Source organism: Arachis ipaensis, chromosome B2 (genome assembly GCF_059453495.1).
Source record: "Arachis ipaensis isolate K30076 ecotype BB chromosome B2, ASM5945349v1, whole genome shotgun sequence".
Taxonomy (NCBI): Eukaryota; Viridiplantae; Streptophyta; class Magnoliopsida; order Fabales; family Fabaceae; genus Arachis; species Arachis ipaensis.
The window spans coordinates 72,222,307-72,227,501 of NC_142437.1; the positions used below are offsets into that span (position 1 = coordinate 72,222,307).

At 41.9% G+C, this 5,195-nt stretch overlaps 1 non-coding gene across 1 annotated transcript; it reads right to left on the bottom strand.

Moving 5' to 3' along the window:
* Window positions 1-481: 481 nt before the first annotated feature.
* Window positions 482-585, bottom strand: LOC148574363 (small nucleolar RNA R71). Its single transcript, XR_015905875.1, has one exon. It is a non-coding gene; the product is annotated as a small nucleolar RNA R71 (small nucleolar RNA).
* Between the last annotated feature and the right edge of the window lie 4,610 nt (window positions 586-5,195).

The following is a 5,195-nucleotide window of genomic DNA, read 5'->3' on the forward strand; positions in this document are numbered from 1 at the left end:
AAGCTGATCCTGAACCTGAAAGGACCTTGAAGAGAAATCTAAGAGAAGCTAAAGCACAATTCTCTTTAGAGGGCCTAACAAAGCTGCCAAAAACAACAATGCCAACAATGCAAGGAAGGTGCTTGGTGACTTTACTGCACCTACTCCCGACTTCTATGGGAGAAGCATCTCAATCCCTGCCATTGGAGCAAACAACTTTGAGCTTAAGCCTCAATTAGTTTCTCTAATGCAACAGAATTGCAAGTTTCATGGACTTCCATTGGAAGATCCTCATCAGTTCTTAGCTGAGTTCTTGCAAATCTGTGACACTGTCAAGACCAATGGGGTTGACCCTGAAGTCTACAGACTTATGCTCTTTCCTTTTGCTGTAAGAGACAGAGCTAGAACATGGTTGGATTCACAACCTAAGGAAAGCCTGAACTCTTGGGAAAAGCTAGTCAATGCCTTCTTGGCAAAGTTCTTTCTACCTCAAAAATTGAGCAAACTTAGAGTGGAAGTCTAAACCTTCAGATAGAAGGATGGTGAGTCCCTCTATGAAGCTTGGGAGAGATACAAGCAATTGATCAGAAGGTGCCATTCTGACATGCTTTGAGAATGGAGCATCATAGGAATCTTCTATGATGGTCTGTCTAAACTATCCAAGATGTCATTGGATAGCTCTGCTGGAGGATCTCTTCATCTGAAGAAGACGCCTGCAGAAGCTCAGGAACTCATTAAAATGGTTGCAAATAACCAATTCATGTACACTTCTGAAAGGAATCCTGTGAATAATGGGACAAATCAGAAGAAAGGAGTTCTTGAGATTAATACTCTGAATGCCATATTGGCTCAGAATAAAATATTGACCCAATAAGTCAATATGATTTCTCAGAGTATGTCTGAAATGCAAGCAGCAACAGGCAGTACTAAGGAAGCTTCCTCTGAAGAAGAAGCTTATGATCCTGAGAACCCAGCAATGGAAGAGGTGAATTACATGGGAGAACCCTATGGAAACACCTATAATCCTTCATGGAGAAATCATCCAAATCTCTCATGGAAGGATCAACAGAGACCTCAACAAGGTTTCAACAACAATAATGGTGGAAGAAATAGGTTTAGCAATGGCAAGCCTTTTCCATCATCTTCTCAGCAACAAACAGAGAATTCTAAGCAGAGCCACTCTGACTTAGCAACCATTGTCTCTGATCTAATCAAAACCACTCAAAGTTCCATGACTGAAACAATGTCCTCCATTAGAAATTTGGAGGCACAATTGGGTCACCTGAGTAAGAAAATTACTGAACTCCCTCCTAGCACTCTCCCTAGCAATACAGAAGAGAATCCAAAAAGAGAGTGCAAGGCCATAACCACATCTCACATGGCCAAACATGGAGAGGAGAAAGAGGAAGTGATTCCCACTGACCTCCATGGAGTTCCCTAATGAGGAACCATGGGAATCTGAGGCTCACACTGAGACCATAGAGATTCCATTTACTTTTGCCATTCATGAGCTCTGATGAGTATTCTTCCTCTGAAGAGGATGAAGATGTCACTGAAGAGCAAGTTGCTAAGTACCTTGGAGCAATCATGAAGCTAAATGCCAAGTTATTTGGTAATGAGACTTGGGAGAATGAACCTCCATTGCTCATTAAAGAACTGGATGACTTGATTAGGCAGAGATTACCTCAAAAGAGACAGGACCCTAGAAAGTTCTCAATCCCTTATACCATAGGCACCATGACCTTTGAGAAGGCTCTGTGTGACCTAGGCTCAAGCATAAACTTTATGCCTCTCTCTGTAATGGAAAAGCTAGGGATCATTGAGGTACAAGCTGCAAAAATCTCACTAGAGATGGCAGACAATTCAAAGAAACAGGCTTATGGACTTGTAGAGGATGTCTTGGTAAAAGTTGAAGACCATTATATCCCTGCTGACTTCATAATCCTAGAGACTGGGAAGTGTATAGATGAATCCATCATCCTTGGCAGACCCTTCCTAGCCACAGCAAAAGCTGTAATTGATGTTGACAGAGGAGAATTGATCATTCAAGTGAATGAAGACCCCCTTGTGTTTAAAGCTCATGGATATCCCTCTGTAACCATGGAGAGGAAGCATGAAGAGCTTCTCTCAATACAGAGTCAAACAGAGCCCCCACAGTCAAACTCTAAGTTAGGTGTTGGGAGGCCACAACCAAACTCTAAGTTTGGTGTTGAACCCCCACATTCAAACTCTAACTTTGGTGTTGGGAGGTTCCAACATTGCTCTGAACATCTATGAGGCTCCATGAGAGCCACTGTCAAGCTATTGACATTAAAGAAGCGCTTGTTGGGAGGCAACCCAATTTTTACTTATATATGTTAAAGTTCTATTTTCTTTTGTTATTTTATGTTTTCTGTAGGTTGATGATCATGTGAAGTCACAAAAACAATTAAAAAAGCAAAAACAAAGTGAAAAACAGAATGAAAAAAAGAACACCCTGGAGGAAATAGTTACTGGCGTTTAAACGCCAGTAAAGGTAGCAGAATGGGCGTTAAACGCCCAGTCTGGCACCATTCTAGGCGTTTAACGCCAGAAAAGGGCACCAGACTGGCGTTTAACGCTAGGAATGGGCAAGAAGCTGGCGTTAAATGCCAGAAATGGGCAGCAGCCTGGCGTTTAACGCCAGGATTGGCAGAAAGGGGCGTTTTGCACGCCACTTGGTGCAGGGATGAGATATCCTTGACACCTCAGGATCTGTGGACCCCACAGGATCCCCACCTACCCCACCACTCTCTCTCTTCTTCACCCATTCACCAATCACCTCAATACCTCTTCCCCAAAAACCCCTCACCTATCAAATCCTACCATTCTCTTCACCACTCACATCCATCCTTCATAAAACCCCACCTACCTCACCATCCAAATTCAAACCACTTTCCCTCCCAAACACCACTTCTCCCCCTTGGCCGAAACACAAAGCCCACTCCATCTCCTCTAATTCTTCTTCTTCTACTCTCTTCTTTGTTCTTTTGCTCAAGGACGAGCAAACCTTCTAAGTTTGGTGTGGTAAAAGCTAAAGCTTTTTGTTTTTCCATAACCATTTATGGCACCAAAGGCCAGAGAAACCTCTAGAAAGAGGAAAGGGAAGGCAAAAGCTTCCACCTCCGAGTCATGGGAGATGGAGAGATTCCTCTCAAAGGTGCATCAAGACCACTTCTATGAAGTTGTGACCAAGAAGAAAGTGATCCCCGAGGTCCCTTTTAAGCTCAAAAAGGGCGAATATCCAGAAATCCGACACGAGATCCGAAGAAGAGGTTGGGAAGTTCTCACCAACCCCATTCAACAAGTCGGAATCTTAATGGTTCAAGAGTTCTATGCCAATGCATGGATCACCAAGAACCATGATCAAAGTGTGAACCCGGACCCTAAGAATTGGCTTACAATGGTTCGAGGGAAATACTTAGATTTTAGTCCGGAAAATGTAAGGTTAGTATTCAACTTGCCCATGATGCAAGGAGATGCACACCCACACACAAGAAGGGTCAACTTTGATCAAAGGTTGAACCAAGTCCTCATGGACATAAGTGAAGAGGGTGCTCAATGGAAGAGAAATTCAAGAGGGAAGCCGGTTCAACTAAGAAGGCATGACCTCAAGCTCGTGGCTAGGGGATGGTTGGAGTTCATCCAACGCTCAATCATTCCCACTAGCAACCGGTTCGAAGCTACTATAGACCGGGTTTTCATGATACATAGCATCATGATTGGAGAGGAAGTGGAAGTTCATGAGGTTATATCCCAAGAACTCTACAAGGTGGCGGACAAGTCCTCTCCTTTGGCAAGGTTAGCCTTTCCTCATCTCATTTGTCACCTTTGCAATTCGGTTGGAATTGACATAGAGGGAGACATTCTCATTGATGAGGACAAACCCATCACTAAGAAAAGGATGGAGAAAACAAGAGAACCTCATCAAGAGCATGAGGAAATTCCTCATCATGAAATCCCTGAGATACCTCAAGGGATGCATCTTCCTCCACAAAACTATTGGGAGCAAATCAACATCTCCCTAGGAGAATTAAGTTCCAACATGGGACAACTAAGGGTGGAGCACCAAGAGCATTCCATCCTCCTCCATGAAATTAGAGAAGATCAAAGAACCATGAGAGAGGAGCAACAAAGGCAAGGAAGAGACATTGAGGAGCTCAAACACTCCATAAGATCTTCAAGAGGAAGAACAAGCCGCCATCACTAAGGTGGACCCGTTCTTTAATTTCCTTGTTCTTTATTTTCTATTTTTCGAAAATTGTGCTTTATGTTTATTTATGTTTGTGTCTTTATTACATGATCACTAGTGTCTAAGTGTCTATGCCTCAAAGCTATGAAAATGAATCCATCACCTTTCTTAAATGAAAAATGTTTTTAATTGAAAAAGAAAAAGAAGTGCATGAATTTCAAATTTTAAAATAGTTTAATTATCTTGATGTGGTGGCAATACTATTGTTTTTCTGAATGAATGTTTGAACAGTGCATATTTTTGAATTTGATTGTTTATGAATGTTAAAATTGTTGGCTCTTGAAAGAATGAAATGAAAAGGAGAAATGTTATCTGATGATCTGAAAAATTATAAAATTGATTCTTGAAGCAAGAAAAAGTAGTGAAAAGCTTGCAAAAAAAAAGGGATATATGCGAAAAAAAAAACTAGCAGAAAAAGCCAATACCCCTTTAAACCAAAAGGCAAGGGTGATAAAAAGGATCCAAGGCTTTGAGCATCAGTGGAAAGGAGGGCCCACAGGAATAAAATCCTGGCCTAAGCGGCTAAACCAAGCTGTCCCTAACCATGTGCTTGTAGCGTGAAGGTGTCAAGTGAAAACTTGAGACTGAGCGGTTAAAGTCGTGGTCCAAAGCAAAAAGAGTGTGCTTAAGAGCTCTGGACACCTCTAATTGGGGACTCTAGCAAAGCTTAGTCACAATCTGAAAAGGTTCACCCAGTTATGTGTCTGTGGCATTTATGTATCCGGTGGTAATACTGGAAAACAAAATGCTTAGGGTCACGGCCAAGACTCATAAAGTAGCTGTGTTCAAGAATCAACATACTTAACTAGGAGAATCAATGACACTATCTGGATTCTGAGTTCCTATAGATACCAATCATTCTGAACTTCAAAGGATAAAGTGAGATGCCAAAACTGTTCAGAAGCAAAAAGGCTAAAAGCCCCACTCATATAATTAATACTGATCT